Here is a 21,379-nt window from a genome sequence, read left to right on the forward strand (position 1 = left end):
ATTCCCCAAAGGGTCTTAATTAACTTAGGAGTCTAATTTCCCCAACAGACTTCTCTGGACTTGGTAAATGCCGATTCACTCTTAGGATCAAGGGTTGCCACTAATTCATCCTTTTGCTTGATCACAGTGATCAAGGTGGAAGAAAGGTTGGTAAATGCATAATTCTGGCCACTTTTTGCCTTGCCATGATGCCACAGAGTGAACAACCGCTTGTTAGGTTTTGAAGTTCTATGTCAGCCCATGGAAGCAGAGGTGTGACTGACCATAAAACATTGTTTTACCTCTTCCCCCGGCCTGTAAGGGTTATCGCTATTTAGAAAGTTAATTCAAGTCTAAAAAAAGTCACTTCATTTCAGTGACATCCTTCACACAGATCACTTTTCAGTGTAACTAAAATGTGGATCAAGGAAATCCATTAGTTTGGAGGTGTGCCTCTCACTCTGAGATGAATTCATGGCACTGAGTAATGTAGCGGAATGATTGAAAAAAAAATCAGGCCCAGCAGACACTAGTCATTCTTGTTAAGTCAAATCATCTTTTTTGTTTGTATGTTTACTACTTTGGCAGAAATCTGATCCTACTTAAATTGGTCATATACTAATACATCCATGAGAAGTGTAACTGTTCAAATGCCAACTCATTACCTGCTTTTCAACACGCTCCAGATTTGTCCCAGCATACCTTTCCCACTACACTTGCCCACAATCTGCTCCACCCCAGTCTACCTTGCAAACACACCCTGTACTCTTCCCTCTGTATTTAATGGCCTCCTGATGGCTCTTAAGATTTCGTCTTTATATTTGGCAAAGATACAACATTTAGACAATGAGCAGATTTTTTTGATCAGCAAGAACAGATATAGGAGACAATAGAATAAGGCACTGAGGAAAGAAGTAACAATGCAGGTTTCTATGTCCTCCTAAACTATCCTTCAAGAGAGAGGATAAAGAAATTCTGGGAGAACTGTAATAAAAGAGAACTTCTAAAATCTCTCATAATCACCCCATGAAAACAAAATGACTAGAATAACAAAACCAAAATCCACAAATAAGATCTACAAAAAAAAACCAAAACAAACAAACAAAAAAAACACACTAGGTGATAAGATATCTTGACACCTATAAGTAGAAAGGGACAAAGCACCCAGGCTACGTGCCTTGCTTGGCAGCAACAAATACCTGAGAAGAAGAGGTATCGGATGAGCTTGAGAAAACAGAAACCCAAAAGGAGGCAACAGGCACTCATGAGAGCAGCTCAAACTAGGAAAGGTTCTGCATGTTCTAATCATGAGGTCAGGGAGCTGGGGAGCAAGGCAAGGTAAGATCTGAATGGGCTGAAACTGAAGTTCCCTTTTAGGACAAAATGCCACAACGAGAGGAAACTAGTCAAGAGAATTCAAACTGAGCAACACAGGGATAATAGGGAGTGGAAGGAGGGAGGGAGAAGCGGGGAGAGAAAGCTTGCGGGAGAGGGTCTGCATGAGAGCAAGCAAGAGTATGCGCTGGAAACAGCAGAACAGACTGAGAACTCTCAGAGTAGGAGACCAGATTTTAGAAGACGTCATGAAAATAACATAAGAGGGCTCACTAGAGGCAGGAAGCTAAAAAAGTTACCCCAACTCATCCAAACCTCCTAAAAGTTCAGGAAAATTAATTTTGCATAAGAATGATCAAGAGAAAATGATCGTAGCTGACTCTCATAGAAAGTTAAAGTAAGAGAAGTTAGTAAGGAGCAGAATAACATTCCTCCAGTGAAGGAAAGGAAATGCCCATAAAACAGACGAAAACTATACAGCCTAGCATTGCAAAGTGAGCTAGAAGAACAGTTTTGGAACTACAGAAGCTAGAACATTAGGATTTAGAATAATCACAATTGCAGTGATAAAGTGGAACAAAATTAGAAACAAACAAAAGTTCATTTTAGAAATAAACAGGACAACAAAAAATCCTTTAAGAAAGATGGAAACCAAAAAATGAAATTTTAAGATTCAAGAAGAAATAAAAAGGTTTTCTTCTCTGCTTTCAACTAGGATGTAGAAAGTTGCAGACTCTCACTCCACTTAAACAAACAAACAAAAAGAATTATCTATGAAATTCTTTCCCTCTCTTCCTCTCTCCCTCTCTCTCTCCCTCTCCCTCCCATGCTTTTTGTGCCCAGAGTAACATCCCTTTGACTTCTGATTTCAGCCACGGCTGTGGTCGACAGCTCAGTTCACCAAGAGCTCCCAAGCTTCATGCACAGGGCAAAGGGTCCTGGCAGATGGTTAACAAAATCCCACTACAGCCCCAGCAGTGTACAACTTTGTTCATTCTCCCCACCCCCCATTAAATACAGAGATAAGGACACAGATATCAAGATCTTAAAGTGGGTTCCCGGATGAACAGCATCATTTGCTTTACCTGAGAGACTGTTAGAAATGCAGTCTCTCAGGTCCCATCCCAAACCTACTGGATGATATTCTGCACTTTACAAAGATCTTCAGATTATTCTAACGAACACTAAAATTTGAGACGCACTAGTCTGGATTATTTTATGCATAGGAAAAAAAATGTCTGACCCAAAGAAACCCATCACCTCCCTGTCTGCTTACTCTGTTTCTGATAATGATGGCAGCACTAATATGAAACGGAGTCGACAAGACTCTTCTTTCAGTTAAAGGAGAGAACTGCCTGATGCTGTTCTCATGTTATATTTCATCGTCAAACATCAAGAATCATTCAATTAATTAACTTGGAAAACAAAGTTACTTTAGATTACTGAATGCAGGTTCATTCTGGTGCTTAAACACCAGCAGTGCCAGAAAGAATAATTTCCTGAAAGCTTCCTATTGTCACACAAAGGAAGTCATTCTTGAGGGAAAAATACAGCCCTAATATAATTGCTTTTCATTTGCACTCACGTAGGAAGTTGCCAAATGTTTGCACTCACCCATTCTATCAAAAAGTTGCTTTCTCACCGTAATTAAAATATATGACGGCTGCTCCGTTAGCTATGTCATGACACTAGTTCTGGTATTGAGAATTTCCCAGCTAAACCCCCCTGTCATGAGTAGATCTTAGGCTGATGAAGCTGGGATAGGCTTTATGCATGAATCTGGACCGACCTCTTCATTTTACAGGACACACACGCATGTGCACAGGCAGGCGTGAGCACACACACGGGGCTTTAAGGAGCTGTCCACCCTGGAATTCTATTACAAACTCCTCAACTCTGAATGCAAGGCTCTTCCTCTGTCTTTTCAATGTATGAGCATTTCTTTGATCAAAGGAAAGGTTGGAAGTTGATAAAAAAAAAAAAAAGATAGCTCATTCTAGCTCTATTTATATCAGCTTACCTACCTGCCCCCCCTTCCTTTCTACCTTTCATCCACCTACCTACCTATCTTATCGGCAACTGTTTACAACTAAAAAAACATTATTTGAGTAAACTTAGAGACACCCAGCACGGGACGTATCTGTTCCCATAATTTTTCATGTAAAGTCTGTCACTGGCAGCTGATGTTTGGTTCCGCACATGGTGACACTAAGGGTCATTCATTTGAGTTTTGGCTAGTTTCACTCCTTTGGGTCACCTATAATCATATTATAATGACAGTAGGCTGGGCATAATTTAGTAGCTTTACTCTGTAAATGGCCATTATTTCCGAATCCTGAGTGACGTCTGGTTCCTGCCCACCTTTCCTTTGGGTTCGGCAAGGGGAGAATTTCTAGTTCCGTTTTTGGAAGTTCCAGGGACCCCCCCCCCCCACCTTGTAGACTTCTGGAGTTGGTTTACTCCAGTTGTTATCAATCATCCCTTTTTTCCTGAGACAAATACCCACCTCTCACTGTTCACCAAATTACAGGAGGAAAAGGAAATGCTGTGGGTCACACACAGTGAAAGGAGGGGCAAAGTCACGTCTCTTCCTACAAGTGACACTTCCTTACAGCAGCCCAAATGCTAATTTTTTACACCACATTCATCACCCAATTTGACCATCATCACTACCTTACAAGATGGGTAAGCCCTAAACCTTTAGTCCCATTTTACAGAAAAATAAAAGCTTGAGGCTCAGAGAGGAAAGACTTGTGGCCCATGAGGTCACCTCCTCGGTTCCATCTGAGAAACCCTGGTCTGAATTATTCCACACCTGGGAAACTGCCTGACCTCAAGAGGCACATCAAACCCCTGTCTGCCCACCCTGCATTCCAGATCATCCTGGGCCGGCTTTGCTGAAGAAATGAGGTGGTGCCCATATGCAAGCAGGCCTGGGAGGTGTGCCTTCAGGAAACGCTGTTTCCACAATTATTTATGGTGCTCAACTTTACTTTCTTGGCTGTGGGTTTCTCTACCACCTTTTAAACTCTCCCACATGCAGCCTGCCTGACCACTAATACATTGTGATAGCTTCAAAGCAAGTCCCCACAAATGGAAGCTGCTCTTCAATTATTCAGAGACATGACAAAACCCATCATCAGTCCCCAGGCCTGAGGCAGCCTGGGGCCCCAGCAGCCTTGCAGGTATTTACTCCCAAACCACAGCCCCTCGGACAAGAAGGACAGCACGTGCCCAGGTTCCCTCAGCCCCTGACCCTGGGATAAACCCACCCCTGGGGGGCCTGTCCCTTGGCTGTTGCATGCCTGGGAGACAAGGGTTTTCAGTCAGCGCTATGAGGCCAGAAAACCACCCCCACCCAATATGTACGCACTCAACATTCACACACTCATGCTCACTGTGTGGACAGATTGAACCAATCTGTCTTCAAGGCTAAGAATAAAAGATCCTTACACTGCTGTTCAGACCACTGCTATACAATCAAAAAGACAAGCCTGTTTGCCCCATTGCTTTCAACCAGATACTATAATTTTCGTTGTAATGGTTACTGTGCCTCTCCTTACCGTATCCTTCATTGTCCATTCCCTTTGTTTTGAGCACTTAGTTCCTGCTAAGCCCTGTGCTCAGCCCTGGGGGGATGGGACAGGCATCACCAGGCCCTTGTATGAGGCACTACAAATACTCGCTGGGGGTGGCCCAGCTTTCTGTGGGCTGGGCACCAGGCCAAGCCCATCCATTGTTCACGGCATCACCTAATCAAGGCCGTGCCCCACAGTAGGAGATGGGCCCTGCTATCACTTCCATTTCACAGATGAGGAAACTGAGGCCTGGCGGTGTTTATGGCCTTGGCTCAGGCAGCACTAGAGTCTGAATGTCTGTGTCCCTGTAAAATTTGTATGCTGAAACCCTGATGCCCAGCATGATGAGGCCTTTGGGAGGTGCTTGGGTCACGAGGGTGGAGCCCACAGGAATGAGCTTAGTGTCCTTATAGAAGAGGCCCCAGAGAGCTCCCCAGTCCCACCTACCGTGTGGATACACTGCAGGGGGCACACGTTACGAAGCAGGGAGGGGCTCTTGCCAGAGGGCGGCCATGCTGGCGCCCTGAGCTTGGACTTGGCAGCCCCCAGAACTGTGAGCAGTACATGTCTGTTGTTTACAAGCCACTCAGCCAGTGACATGTGGCTACAGTGTCCAGGACGGACTAAGAGAGTGGCCCGCGCTCTGGCCATCCCCACATCCTGCTGTACAGGCGTTTAGATGGAGATTACAGGACACAGAGGGGGGCCCAGACTGAGAGGGACTGAGTGACGCAGAGCCTAGGTAGGCTCTCGCTAAAAGGTGACCCCTGAGGGCAATGCTGAACATGAGCAGGAAATATTCAGGGAAGGACGGTGGAACAGCAGCGAGAGGCGCGCAGCGGGGGCACAGACACAGCATCTTAGAGCAGGGATAGATCGGCAGGACGCTCACCGTGGCTGGAGGAGGGTGGACGCAGAGCGAAGCGGGGGCAGGAGCAGAGCGGGCAGAACAGCCCCAGGAAGGGACTTGCTGAACCAGAGGAGGCCGTGCTGTGCCGGGGGCTGGGAGCAAAGTCCCAGGGGGAGAACTGCGGAGCCCCCCCAGTGTTCTGACGTGATGTGACCCTCCCTCCCTGCCACGCTCACAGTGCATACCCGGAACAGGTGGTCACGGAGGGCTGGGGACCCAAGCAGAGCCACACAGGCTCAGGAAAGACAACCAGACAGATGCAACGGGTGGGGCGCAGGGCATAGGTCCGAGGGGGAACTGCCCGGGGTAGGAGTGTGTTTTTTGTTCCAATTTTAATGGAGCTAAAGGGCTCAAAAAGAACAAGCGTGGAGGCAGGTGGACCAAGAGACAGAGACTTCTCTGCAGCAGCAGGCTGCCACAGGGCCAGGGGCGCGTGGGGCACGGATGACCAGCATAAGTTGCTGCAGTCACGGGAGGGGCTCAGCGCTGGCGCACTCTCAGGCTGGGGGACCTGTGCAGCCCTCCTTTCCCGGTCGATAGAAGACAGGAGTGCACTTGTCCTTTACAGCCCCCAAACCGCACGTTGATGCTTCTGTAAGTGGATGCTCTTTGCACAGTATGTCTGTGATGCGCTCTAAGTGAGCGTGAAAGAGCGAGCTGACAGTTTGGGGTCACGGTCGCCATCCCCGGGGCGGGGGGGTAGATGCAGGCAGTGTGACATGATGTGGGAAGGCTGAGGAGGAGGTGGGGTCCTGAGGAGGCTGGGGAGCTGGGCGGGGGTAGGGGGTTCATGCCACCAGGATGAAGGCCAAACCGTTCCCTTCGGGGTGTGGGGAAGACGGCGACAGGAGAGTGGGGCAAGGATGGCAGAGAAGGAGCATGGCCTCCTCCTCTCCACCGGGAAGGCTTTGGGAAAGTGAGCCAGGATGCTGGCGTAAGCTGAGGGTGGACCTGCCTGGATTCCAAAGGGAATGAGAGAAAACTACAGACTGAGAGACAGGAAAGAAGAGAAGAATGAGGACAGGGCTCAGAGGCATAGTGGCAGCAAAGTCACCCCGAGCCTTTCTGATGAAAATACAGAAGGTCCAGAAGTAAGGATGTGGAGCCTACAGATTCCACCTTCCATGCGTCACTTGGTGGGTCATTTCCTCAGGGCCAGACCCTACTGTGCCTGGCGTGAGCTCCCTCCTCCTCCTACTGGGGCCCCCCACATTCGTGCCTCCTCTGCTGAATGCTCCAGCTCCACTGGGGAACCTGGAGCCGAGAAGTGGGCTCTGACAACACTGAACCTTGGCAACCCCACTTACCCAGGAAGGCAAGACTGGTACTCTGCACCCCAAGACCCTGTGCCCTGCACTGGTCCAGGCTCAGAGAGAGAAGGAACCGCGATGGGGCAATAATGCCAAGGTGTGCCTGAAGCTATGTGGTGCTGAATTACCTCCCCTGATGCCACCTCATGTACGGATGTAGTCTCCCCCATGGACTAGTGGGATTTATAGCTACCTGGGACCCCAACCTGACACCCAATCGTACCACTGGGTGGGCTCCCCAAGTCCTGGTCCCAACTCAGCCTCCTTCCCTCACCTGCCAGCCTCTGTGGAGGCTCCCACGGGCACAGTGATGCACAGACACAGGTGGTCCAAATCTGTCCACCTCCCCCTTAGGCTCCCACTTCTGTCACATGGTACGTCAGCCTCCCTCCCAGGCTGCGTCACTCAGAGACAGGAGCTTGTGCCTCTGGGTCCTCTTCCTCATTGTTAGATCTGGCGGTGCTAACAGGTCAGAGTCACTTCATGTGATCATTCTTACAGGTCACCATTGAAAATTCTCTCCATAGGAAGTCAGTTCATGAGACCCAGGGATCACGGCTGTGCAGTTGCAAAGCTTGGTGGGGAGAGAAGGAGCTAATGGAGGAAGGCAGCAGGAGAGCAGAGTGCTAAGTACCCTCCCTCCACGTGAGCCGCGTGTCTGAGTTCTGCCTCTAACGTGTGCTGCTGTAAGACTCTGAACAGTTTTCTTAGGGTTGAGAATAACTTCACGAGGGCTACTTAAATAAGTTCCTGTCATACTACAGGAGGACCCACTATGCATGCAGCCTCACTGAGCACTGTATAGACCTGCCCTTGGTCCTTGTGTCACCCCTGGGAACCAGGGACTGTTCCCATTTCACAGATGAGGGTAGTCAGGCTCAGGGAGAGGAGACCTGAGCAAGATCACATGATGACTCAGCACCAGAGCCAGCCTGTAGACCTTGGTCTGGGCATCTCCAAAGCCCACATCTCTCGCTACCCCACAGAGCCCCTCCTCTTTGCCTGTCATGACGATATTGGGAGGAAATGTCAAGGATAATTCCTGAATCTTGAGCTTGAGAAAGCTTGAGCAAGTCAGGCCAAGAAGTGCAGCAAATATAGTACACATGACATATCTGGTGGGAAGATAAAAAATGTCAAGTTTTGAAACCATGAATTATTTTCCTTCTGTTTCCTCAAATCAGCACAAGCCCATCTGCGTACGGTTTTTCTAAGGCAATATGCTGAGAACAAGTTGCATCCAGGTCGGTCCCACTCCCTTAAGCCTCCCATGACACCCTCTGAAGATGCTTAGAAAGCACAAGGGTTAGGGAAACGGTGACTGCCTTGTGGTAGATTTCCTAAGCCCTGGCAAGACCTTCAACTCTGTTCCTGAATACCCAGCCCAGCTGCAGATATTTCTGCTTAAATTTCTTCTTTCTTATTAAGTGGTAAGAAAACATGCCTTCACTCCTCAATCAGAAAAAAAAAAAAATGGAGCTTGTTAAGAAATTCCCCAGGACAACATGCTCTAAATTTCTTTCTAAGGTGTGCATGACTGATAACAGGGACAGGAAGAGGATATTGCAGGTTCAACACTTTCTATGCATTTGCCCATTCACCTCTGTACTAACCGTGCAGTGCGTGCTGTTATTGCTTGCTCCCATTTTACAGATGAGGCTCAACCTGGTGGAATATGGTTTTGTAGTCTCTGACTACTAACATCCAAAGAGCATTCATCTGGGCAAACACAGACACACTTGTGGAAGAGCTCGAGTTCGAACTAGGGCAGCTGAACTCCAGAGCCTGTGGATCCTGGAGCAATGACAGACTCCTTAGAGAAAATGTGATCCAATTTTCCCTTTTCATGTAGAAAGTGAGTCCCAGACAAAAACGTGGGCCTTGAAATTGTTCACCTAATATGTTAGTCTTTGTTCTTCCCTGCATAGGCTCTTATTTACTCACACTTCCAATTGCACATCTGAAGTTCTCTGAGTAGTCAGGCCCTGTGGCAGACACCTTCAGTTACTCGCCTAGATCCTCCTTCCCAGCTCAGGGTGCCCACCTCCCAGCGGCTGGGAACGCCGGCTGCTGCTGGCTCCCAGCCGCAGCCTTCTCGGAACTGCCCATGACTGATGGGAGCCACGTGACCTGCGTGGACTGAGAGGGGGCTCCCAGGCTGTGCCCCCACAGGGGCAGCGCACAGCCGATGAATGACTGGTATGAAAGTATAAAACCCCGGGCCCCTCACTCCACGGTGAGACCACACCCCTCCAGAGCTTCTCATGAGATCAGGCTGAAAACAAGCCTCCAGCTACGAAAATAGCCTTTCTTAGCTTGCTTTCTTTTGCCCTATTTTTACTTCCCTCAGTTTCCTTTTCCTAAATACACTCAGTGAGTCACTTGCACGAGAACCCTCCCTGCCTCAGGCTCCACTGCTAGGGAGCCCATCCTACGACACTGTCCAAGGAGGGAGGGCGGACAGCACACCGGCAGGCCGTTGAGAGTGGACGCGGAAGCCTCTGCCTCACCGTTGTTCTCTGGATACTGCACGAGAATGGATTGTAGGGCCTCAAAATAAGACCTCAAAGCTGTTTAAGCTCAGAGGGGCCTTAAAGGCATCTGGTCAACCCTTTCATTTTAGCGATGGGATGGCCAACAACCAGTGAGGGGAAGGAACTGACCCAGCTCACACAGAATTGGAACCCAGATCAATCCCCACAAATAACAGTACAATGAAACCAAAGAGCCACACTGCTGTTCCTACTGCGGAATGTGTATCGCCAGCTCCAATCCAGACGGGAGAACTCTCTGTGGTGGAAGAAGGTGGGACTGGTGCGCAGAGACCTGACCTGGCTACTTGCTTGTCTATAAACCATTGCTCCTAGAATGAAAGCCGCGTTCCTTGGCCCAACATTTGGGTACCTTCACAAAGCAAAGCCCTTGAGCCTCTGCACTTGGCATCCCGTGCTCCCCAAGACACACTGAGCTCCATGGACCCCTCACCTTTCCCTCAGGATGCTGTGCTCTTGCTGGTTCATTCTAGATTATATGTAGAATAACTCGATAAAATACAAATGCCCAATAAAATGCGAATTTCAGATGGACAACAAATATTACATGGGACATACTTATACTAAAAAGGTATTTGTCTTCTGTCTAATCTAGCCTATTGTTTACTCCCTCTGCCTAAAGTCCCCTGCTGTGCAGAGTCTTAGGAAAAAATAAAAAAAACTCCTCGTTCTCCAAAACCAGCTCAAAAGGAACATTTTTATGGACAGCTTTCTCTAATTTCCGAAATGGTCACTCTGCAGGGGCAGAGTGCCCTGGGCTCTGCTCGCAGTACCACTGCTGTAGTGTGTTGTCAGGAACGGCTTTGCTGCCGGGCTCCCCTAAAACCGCAGGGGAAGGAGGGGCCTGTGCTTTCATTCACACACTTACTCACGCACACATTCAGCCCTTCCGTAATGTCTTCCCAGCACCTTCTCCGTGTCCAGCACATGTTGGGTGTAGGGTTCACACATCAACAAGTAAGACAGACCTGTTGTCTGCCGTGCTAGGGCTTCCAGCCCCGTGGACCAGGAGGGTATTAGACAAGTAAATATATAAATAACTGATTTTAAGTTATGGTCAGTCCTACGGAGGGACAAACTAGGTACTTCAGTACGGATGTGGATAAGAGCTAGACTGGTCATGGAAAGCCTTTTATGGAGGTAACATTTTTCAACTAGGACCCGAGAGATGACAAGTAGCCCATAGTAGGAAGAGCAGAGGAAAGGGGGCTTCAATGAGAAAGAACAGGCTGTGAGGAGGGCCTGAGGGCAGAAGAAGTTTGTCATGTTTGAACCTATTAGAGGAACTGAGTAGACAAGAGGGGCAAGAAGCATGAGGTAAGTATGGAGCCATAAGCAGGGGTCAGATCATACAGGATCTTACCAACCATGTTAAGGAGGTTATTTAAAGTAAAGCAGGAGGTTATTAATAGGCCTAAAGCAGAGAGGTGACACAATCTGACTTAAGTGTTCAAAAGATCACAGTACTATGAGCCTCTTTCACCTCTGAGCCCCCAGTGTTCACACTGAATGCATTTAATAAATATTTGATGAATAAATGAGTCTGTCCCCTTATTTGACCATTGCTCTTCCCCATCTGTAACAGGACCTTTGAAACTTCCAGATGACACTCTTTCATTCAGGAAGGATGGTGTCCCACTCTTTACATGTCCCCACTGTTAAGAAAGTTATCAGAGAGGTATTTCAAACTCTCAGAACATCCATCCTCACTGGAAGGAACTTTGGTCCACAAGAAGAGCTGAAATATAGTTTAGCAAACTTTACCAAGTGTGGCTTTTAAATTGAATAGCAGCACTGGTTTTCCACTGGGAATCTGGGCCAGGCTTCTGGAAAGCAAGATCTAATCAACACCACAGGCCAGACCCCTAGAGAGGGGCACACGAGAGTGTCTCAGAGACATGGGGGGATAGGTTACCTTCATCCTAAAGGAGCAAGTGACGGAGGAAAGAATTGTGTCCTCCACACTCCCCTCCCCTTTGCTCAAAAAAGCTCTCTATTTTTTGTTTTCAGCTCCCCAATGTCAGAATTCTTAGCCCCTATCCTAGGCCCCAAGGTCTTCTGTCCCACCCCACTCGCCCTACTCTTCCTCTGTGCCAGGGGAAGGGTCTTACCCTCCCCTGAGCATCCACTGCCCTGCAGTCTAGACCTTTCTCACGCCCTGGCTGTTGTCCACCACATGCTAAGGTCAGTTACATCCCACCATGGAGATCGGCTCCTTTTAGAAGCAGGAATGCCAGCTCTCCCACTCTGAATGCCCTGCAGGGTCAAGCCCCGTTACCGTTACCGGAGGAAGGAGAGAAAGGAGGCAGGGAGCAGATCTGCTAACTAGCATCTCATTTCACTTTTACAACTCTGTACGATGATTGTTATCCACAATTTTCAGATGAGAAAATTGAGGTTCACAGAGCTTAAGCCAAAACCCGAACCCGCTAGGTATTAAATGACAAAGTCTGAATTTAAGTCCATGCCCACCTAACTCCAATGCTGATGTCTCCTTGGCCCCCAGGCAAGACCACCCGAACAAAGCTTTTTAGCTTTTGAGCTTTTTAAGAATAGCTGCCTCCCTTTCCCATCTGCAACATACTCTTCTCTGCACTTACTGCAAAGATCATTTGTACCGCATCTCACACCTCTCCCCCAGCCCTTCCCTGGAATCTGGCGTTTAACGGGAGCACACTAGCTAAGCCTCCTGCAAACCTACAGGAATGCCTGAGCTGTTCGGATTCCAAGGGACCAGATTGAACCAGCGGCACCAGCGTGTACTACATCTGCCACAAGTGCGCTGAGACATTTTAGTCTTCACTCGTTTGCCTCTGTCATCTGGAATGTTTCTCGGAGAAAGCAAACACCATAGTCACCAGCAAAAAAAAAAAAGTTATTTTACCCTTCTCTGCAGGTCAGAAGTGGTTAACTATAGCAAAAAGTTTCCTTTACAAAGACTGGGAAACTTCTCATGATCAGGCCCCTGGTCTCTCCCCACTGCTGTTCTAGTCCACCCGCAGGTGGGCTCTGACCACACACAGGGCTGACAATGCCCCATTCCAGGACCTTGGCAGGAAACCAAGTCCCCACCCCCGGTGGCACTGTTTGCTCTGCCAAGAATCTACTCCCGTCTATGTTTCCTTGTGAACTTCTCAGCCTCTAGAATGTATCTCATCAACAGACCTCTCTTGCACTTACTTTCTCTGAATCCCTGTGACTTTGTTTGCAGAATGAATTACTTTCAAACATGAGGAGAACACAGCGTCTTGTCCGAGCCTCGAGCCATCAGTCAACAAATATGTGTGCATCACCTCCCAGGCGCTGGGTCAGGCGTGGGGATACAGCAGAGGACCAAAGAAACGAAACCCCCTCCTTCGTGGGACTTGCGTTCTGTGCATGGACAGCCTGCCTCACGTGAGGCTCCTTCAGTGCACTGTTTGTGTCTCCAGCAAAGGACACTCAATTCCCATCTTTGTTTCTCCAGGACGGAGCACAGCACCCAGCACTTGGTGGACATTCAATCATTGTCTTTATATTCAATGAGGGAAGACACATGTCATGACTAACACTCATCAAGAAGTCAGGACGCCTGGCTCTGCCACAAGGAACCTGTATGATCTCAGACCAAAACCAGTTCCCTTTCTCAGAAATAATCTCCTTGCTGAAATGGAGAGCCAGGGAGGAGATGCTCTCAGGGGTTACTTAGAGTGATATGCTTCAAATGAATGAGTCAATCCACAGTGTATTTTCCACAGGAGAGAAAAACAATCATAAAAAAGGTCTAGGCAGATCTTAACTGGACTAGTGAGTCAGAAGTACCAGGAAGTCCCAAAGGCTCAGCCAGCTCCTTCCGATCCTAAGTCCGGGGCCTGCTGGTTACCTGACAGCCTATCTGCAAGTCACTTCTGCTGCCCTTGCTCTGCAGCAAAGCTGCTTCCCAACGCACTACAGCTTGGAGGTGCTTGATGGGGTTTCCTGCCGCCCTGTGTGGCTGCGGCATGTTTATGCAGAGACTGAGGGTGTATGAGACATGCATGTCTTGGTCGTGAAGGTTTGACCCTTTCTATGGTAATAATGTGATAGAGACCTTGACTCCCTGACACAAAATAGTTCTACCCGTGGTGTGAAGGAGAATTTGAAACCTCACCAATCCATCCTCCAGATGCATACAGTTTCCTTCATGAAATAGGGGAGACAAAGGGATTTTGGTGGATATTGTGAACAGGATGGGAAAACCCCTTACATTCTTTTTTCATCACCCAGAAATGTCAGTCACTTACGACCTAAAGATGCTTAATGACCAGAGGAATAGAATCATTCCATCACTATGCCTTAGACCTTTGAATGAAAAAAACCTCCTTTCAAGGTTGAAAAGAGGAAGTGAGCCCACGTGGGGAGGAGTGACCGGACCACCCCTAACATGCACCCCCCTGAAGAGGTTTCTCACCCTCACCGACGCCTCCTGCCAAGTTAACACTGACCTCAGGGGGCGCTGTTTCCCCTGTGAACTTGCTAGCCAAATATGGACACGGGCACCTCCCCTTAATTAACTCACAACTGAAATAGAGCTGGAAACTCCAACTCAAACTGATTAATGACCTAGGAAAATCAAAAAGGGAAGGCTCATGTAGAAGTTGAAAACTAGACCACCTGACTTAAGAGATTGGACTTGATCTCTGGACTATGTGGCATCTCCATCCTAGCACTGGGTTGGCCTCCGTGACGTGCCTTTGAAATCACACCACCCAGGAGCCCACAGCCTGATGCCTGCCCTCGGGGAAGCCCAGGCACAAGAGAATGCATCTCAGAAAAAAGGCAAGACAGAGTTCCCTTGTGCTGTGAAGGCTTGCTTCACAAGATCCAGTTTTCTAAGGATCAGTGTGTCCTGATGGGGCCTGTCTCCTCTCGGAGGGACCTCAGTCCTACCTTATGGCCTCAACACGTAGATCAGGTGAAAATTTAGCCCCCTAAGGCCAACATCCTCCTTCTTGACAGGGGATCGATCCATGAGGTTTCAGATGAGCCGTGGCTTGCAGCTTGTACTTCTGACTGCTTATCGGACATTTCCTCCAGCTCCTCAAACTCACGATGGCCGTCCTCCTGGGCCCTGCTGCTCCTCCTCTAGCAGTCAGTCCCCAGTTCATAGCAGCCCTGGACCCCAGGTAGCCCAGTGTAAGCTCTCTGCATCCTCTCCCTCAGTCTTCCCAAGCCCCCTCTCTCGCCAAGCCCTGGTGACCTTATCCTTACAAGTCCCAAGTAAGCTGTCCTTACAAGTAAGCTGTCCTTACTCTCCACCTCCACAGCTTTGTCCTCCGTCAGACCACTGTCACCTCTTTTCTGAACTGCTAGAACATCTCCAGCAGGTCCTCTTTGCCCTGGATCCCTCCTTGTCAAGCACCTGGCTCTTTTGACGCAGCTCCTTGAAAATCAGCTCTAGTCTTACTGCTTCTCTGCTTCAAAACCTTCAGAAGCTTTCTACTGCCATAAAATCAAGGATTTTACTAAATGTTCCATAGGCTAAGTGTAATGCAAAGATAGGTTTTTGGAAAAATGCATCTGGGAAACTATATTAATACCTTGAAAAAAATGTGTTTAACTGCAGGACTTCTCAGTGCCTTTGATAAGATATTGGTAAGTAACACTGATGTGTATTTAAGTTTCCATGGGTGTAATACATTGGGCAACATTCCAAAACCTGTTTGATCAAAAACCTATTTTAGCAGCATTCTGTCACTTAGAAACTGCATTAAAAATTTCCAGTGTGTAATATGAAACCCAAAGTCTATATCCTGGCATTTAATGTACTGTATAATTTAACACCACTTCTTCAGTTTCACCCATGAACAATGCTTAGCTTATTGGGTTTTTAATTACAAAATGCATGATTTTTTTATGAAGTTAAATAAGATTGTTTAAAATTTATTTTTCTTCAAACCAGAGCCTTAAGATAATAAAACTACACTATCTGTATCACCCTTGATTCCCTTTTGCTGTGCTTACAGACAAAAACACACATACAGGCTTCCTTATTCTTTATCTTCTTCCATGTTTTCTTTTCACTACAACTACGTATCGGTGTTACGTACATTATTCCACAGCTTCTGTTTATGTCACTGACAGTGTTTTCCTGGACATCTTTCCAGATTAATACACACTGATCTTTCTCACTCACTGAAGCAGCTTTGTTATCTACTACCGGGCAAATACCACAGTTTATTCAATCGCTCCCCTACTGATGGATTGATAGCATTCCAGTTGTTTCCACTATTTTTATTTTTTGTTTATTTAACACATGCAGTGCTGTAATAAACATTCATAATGAAATCTATTTTATTTTATTTGAACAATAGTGTCCCAAAAGTTAACCAAACTCATTTTTTCACCAGAAACTCCTATTATCGACTTTTAGTAGCTCCTGGGTGAGATGAAAACCTACTGCAGTGGTCAAGGGTAGACGCCCAACCCCTGGCTGGTGCTCCTTACTCTAAACACAAGATAAACCGACCTTCTGCCCTTTAAAGTCAAGTCTTGGGATGCCCCTCTGAACATGGGAGGCAGCCGCTAGGCCTCCTGGTCCACCACAGACACTCAGCCCCAGCCGCCTCCTTCCTGCCCCTACTCATGCCCCGCGATGATCCCTCCTGAGCTAGGTCTCAGGGCCCTCATTTTAGAGAGCTTGCAGAAAGACCCAAACCACGTGACACCAGCGGGGGTGATGCACAGAAAGAGCACGCGACTCCGAGACAGCCATGACCACGGAGTCCACAAGAAGGACTCAGATGGGAGCTGAGCTGACAGGGCATGGCGCTCCTCCTGCTCGCCCCCGTCCTCTGGAGTGACTGCACACTGCACAAGTGGACCCTGCCCGGAAACTGGCTTCCAGTGGACCTCGTTCATGGAGAGAGTCAATTCGGGGAGACACCAGCCTCCCTTCCTCTCCTCCTCACTGTCTCTCCCCTTTGAAACCTATCCTGCTGAGCGAGCTGCAAGTGGCCCAACAAGTTACTCACATGTGTTGTTCTTCTGGCCTCAGTTTCCTCATCCATAAGATGGGAATAACAGTAACAACTCATAAGGATTGAAGATTTAATAAGTATAATTTACTTCCCTTCAAATCTGTGCTCAGATATGCATATATATATATATATATACACACACACACACATATATATGCATATATATATACACATACACATACATATAAAGTGCTTAAAACAGTGGCCTATAGTCAATTCCTAGGAAGCCTTAGCTCTACTACTGGCCACGTGCTCATCATCAGGCCACGTCTCCCTGGAAAGCCCCAGCCCAAGACACCATGGACCACTCGTGGTTCCCTACACATGGCATGATGCCCAATCCCTGCACTTTGCCCATGTCCCTCCCTCCCTCCCGACTGACCTTCCCCTCCGTCCAATGCCTGCTTGCCCAAGTCCTCGTCCTCCTCCCAATCTCAGTTCAAATGGTACCCTCCTTACAAAGCCTTCCAGGATTCTCGCCTCTCCTCCAATACCCCCAGAGCTTTCTCTCTCCCACCCTGTTTTACAGCAGCTCTCCTTCGTCTAATCACTGTCTGCCTCACATCACAGCCATGCATGCCCTTGACTTTCTCTCATTTGGACAGCCAGTTCCTTGACAGAATGCCTGAAATCCTTCCATTCCCTTCCCGCTCTGCCACAGTGGATGACACACAGTGATACCATGTGCAGACAGACCAAGTGAACACTGTCACCTTAAAAACCCTTTGCAGTGACAAACCCTGCCCATCTTTAAGTTCCATTCCATTGTGGCATAAAAACTGAGGCTTCCTCTCAATGGGTAGAGGGAAAGGCAGACCCACTGCAGCACCTGGGGGAAGGCAGGCTGGCCATGGCAGTACGTGAAATCTGGGGCTCTGGCTGGGTGACAATATGGACACAGGGATCGATCGTGCTGGCTCAGAGGGCACCTGAAACTAGAGCCCTCTTCTGGGCATGTGTCCACACACCTCACCAATTCCTCATCACCTGTGCCAGAGCCCAAATTTTAATTTGAAGTGCAGTGTCTGACCCAACTGAAATGGAATCCAGGGAAGGTCGAATCCTATTAAGCCACCAGACCATAAAGCAGAAAGGTATAAAGGTGACAAATTGCTTCTCCCAGTGGCAGTAGCTGTGAGGCACTCAGCAAGGCTGGGCTCTGGCCAGGAAAGGGCCAACAGACAGTCCCTTCTTCCCGGAAACTAACTCTACGTTCAACATCCCTTCCCAGTCGAGAGGTCTTAGGTGTTTAACACATAAGTGTTGAGCATGGCTCCTCGGATTTTATTTTTCAATTCAAATAGAACCTGGGTGTCCCAGGTCAGGCCAGCCTATAGGACAGTAAGTCCATAGTGACCTCTTTAAAAAAGGTTTTCTGCTGGTTGTGCACCAAGTTAAAACTGCACAAGTCCCAGCATCCTGCCCTTCCCCTCCCAGGTAGTCCTGGAAGGAGCTGAGGGGTCAGTCATGTGCTCCTGAAAAGAGTCCTCCTGGCTCCCCTGGGGCATGCACTGTGCTCCTTCTCATATGTTGCATCAGCCAAGGTGACTGTGTCCAGGAGGGAAGAGGTTGAGGATGGAGGCACATACACGTGTCCATGTCATCTGCATTATCCCGCAGAATTCCCCCTACAACCACGTCATGCCAGGATTATGGTCCCCATTGTAAAAATGAACAAAGAGCAAAGAGAGGTCCAGTGAGGACTGTTACTTATCCAAGGTCAAGTAGCTAGTCCAAAGTCAAGTTGAATCTTCCTGATTAAAGGTAATTTTCAGTCCATCACACAACACACTTTCCTTGCTGCCTCCAAAGCCCCCACTCTGGTGCACAGGGGCCTCACTGAAACACGAAAAGCCGCACCCTCCACCCAAAAAGTGCGCCGTGCTTGTTCTCAAGGTATCCGTTCCATTCCGGGATCTTTCAAAGGACTTTACCACTTGCCAGAAACACCCAGCTAGGAGTTTTGGAAACAAAGCTATGCTGCTAATCTCCGGCTTCAGTCTTTCTGCGGAGCACCTGCCCATTCGGCCCGGATCGTTCTTGCTCTGAGCCCTGCTGCTATGCCAGTGTTCCCACACCCCTGCACACCTCAGCTCTCAGACGTGGCTCCCAGTTCTCAACTCAGACCCTTTGGTCTGATGCGCTATTAGGAAAAGCTTCATCCTCCAGATGGCAAATGTTCTTGCTCAAATAGAATTCTGACATGGGACCCTCACACCGTAGCTAGGGGACACTGCTTCCTTCTTTGTAAGCACACTAGTGAGCCTCTGTCAGCGTCAGCTTCCTCACCTGTCACAGGGACAGTAATCGCCCCTCTTTCCTTGGGAGATAATATGTTGGTCCTGTTCTATGCACATCAAGCGCTTAGAGTAGGAACTAGCGCAGAGTGAAAGCTCAGCACATCTTAGCCCCATTCGCTTCCTCATCAGCCGCTCTGCCTGCCCCCAAACCACCAGCGTTGGCAGGACCTGCATGCCCCACCTCTTGCTATGCGGAAGACAGAGGTGTTGGTTGGGGAGGTGAGGGCTCACACAGAGCAGAGGAGCCCTGGGCTGTTCACGCATCTCTCAGAAGCTGTGATTTCCTTCTCACCTGGACCAAAGAAACAACCCAGCATCGGCTGGGTAACTCACTGCTGCTCTCCCAAATGCCCGACCTTCTGACGCCAACCCATCCATCCTGGAAGAGACTCAGGTGCCCAACTCTGTTCCACTGGGGTTCCAGTCTTCCCAGGGAACACATACTCCTCGTGCAAAGGCTGTCAAGGCGACCCATCCCTCTGGCTCTCCAGACACTGCAGTCCCCTGGGAAAACTTCTTTATTCTCAAATAAAATAGAGACAGAATCAGGGCCACTGCTCACTGACTGGGTCTTCCTCCCTTCCTGCTTCCTCTGCTACACTTAGTCATTACCACTGGCTAGCATCCATTTTTACCTCCACAATCATTAACTGCGCATTTGAATAGATATTTAACTCTACCCAGGAGACTCCAAATCCTGAGTTCTTTCAGGAGCATAACTTAATTTTTAAAGCACAAACTTAATAATAAAGAATAGCATTACAAGGATTACAAATAAATCCAATGAAGATCCCAGAAGTACAGCTGAAGTATTTGCACAGTGCAATGGCAGCACAGGGGAGGGTGAGCTCTGTTCTTTCTGTAAGAAGAAACTGTCACCATACTCTACTCTTGGAAAAATGCCTTCCTCCTACAAATTGTGGCCCAAAATTCACCTCCTTAGGGAAGTCATTCCAGTCAACAACTGGAAGTTTCAGAAAAGTACAGCAGATTCCAAGGACAGAAAACAGTCACTGGGTTCCATCTAAATGTCCCCCTGACTGGTTTGGGAATACAGTTTGATAAGGGAAGTAACTAGATTGGGAATCTGGTGAGCCATGCAAATATAGATGTTTCTCAGAAGTTTCTTGAGCATGAGGAAGAGGAGGAATCTAGGAAACTTCAACCTTTGGCTGAAAATTCTCAACATTTGGGGAGTTCTATCCCAATCAGTGGTCTTGGAAATTTCCAAGCAGACGGCACTGTGACGCACCCCTGCTTCCACGTGGGCATCTTCACTTTGTGGAGAGGGTGGGGGTGGTGAGTAGGGTTCTTCCTGGGTACAGCTCTGAAAACCCTTCCATTTACAATCTATGAAGTCAATTATCACATTCAACTATGACTACATATGAGAATAATCAGCAACCATCTCACCCAAGGGGCTGCTTTTCCTCAGAGAGCAACAAGGGGCTTCTTAATTTTCCCAAATGTTTTGCTATTAGTGCTTCATTTCATGCCAGGAGGCATCAGGAACAACCCCCTTCCCCTCCTCACCTGCACTGGCCCCAGGACTGCACAGGCACGAGAATTCAGAGGCAGAGATGGGGGAAGGCACTGATGCAACTTTCCTAGCTGGATTTACGAAGATATGATTATGTTCATTCACTGTTCTCTCCACCGAATGTAAAAAGGAGAGAGTCAAGACTCATGTCAGAGCTCCAGCTTCTCACACGACGTATCTAAAGGATATTACCCCTTATGAGCAAGCCCAGTTCTGCAGGACGAGCTCTGCTTATGAATTAATGATGACTCCTACCACCAAGAAGGCAGTGACTCCAAGATTTGCATATCCAACCAAAATCTGTGTCCTGAGAATCAGTTATCACTGAACATGCCAGGGCACTAAGGCCCAAGTTCATTGTCTCTCCCCTCCCGCTGTTTCTTCCCTGTGGGTTCCCACATTGCTGAAAGGCCACCCAACGTGATTTCACTTCAGAAACCTGTGTGCCATCTCGCAGGCTTCATCTCCGCTTCATCCCCAAGTTCCACTGAGTCTATCTTCTTTAGCTCAGTAACACCCACCATCTTTTCTCCACCCCGAACCTATGATGTGGCCCGGCGCCTTAGCACTTCACACATGAGTTCCTTGACTTTTTTCATGTTCCCACCACAAGCTCGACCTGTCTCCTAAACTTTCTCAACTGCCAGAGTCATCTTTCTCCAGTGCACATCTCATTAAGTCGCTAAATTCTTTACATCACTGCTCATTTTCCTTCAGAATCAATCTCATACTCCTTGCAGAGCCTCCATAATCTGTACCTGGCCCTACTGTCTGCCGCCGCCCTAAATGCACTCTGTGATCTGTGGACACATTTACATCCTTTTGTCATCAACATTCTTTTATGACTGTGACTATGTCCCTGTGGCAAGTGGCATAG

General features: G+C 48.1%; 2 long non-coding RNA genes across 3 annotated transcripts in view; one reads left to right on the plus strand and one right to left on the minus strand.

Moving 5' to 3' along the window:
- LOC116665776 overlaps positions 1 to 15,867 on the plus strand; it is a 69,530-nt gene extending 53,663 nt beyond the window's left edge. The window contains exon 3 of the long non-coding RNA XR_004322443.1: positions 12,876 to 15,867. This is a non-coding gene — a long non-coding RNA (uncharacterized LOC116665776). The remainder of the gene's footprint in view (positions 1 to 12,875) is intronic.
- Positions 1 to 21,379, minus strand: part of LOC106729098 — a 407,792-nt gene that overhangs the window by 12,914 nt on the left and 373,499 nt on the right. The window lies entirely within an intron of this gene.

Source organism: Camelus ferus, chromosome 9 (genome assembly GCF_009834535.1).
Source record: "Camelus ferus isolate YT-003-E chromosome 9, BCGSAC_Cfer_1.0, whole genome shotgun sequence".
Lineage (NCBI taxonomy): Eukaryota > Metazoa > Chordata > Mammalia > Artiodactyla > Camelidae > Camelus > Camelus ferus.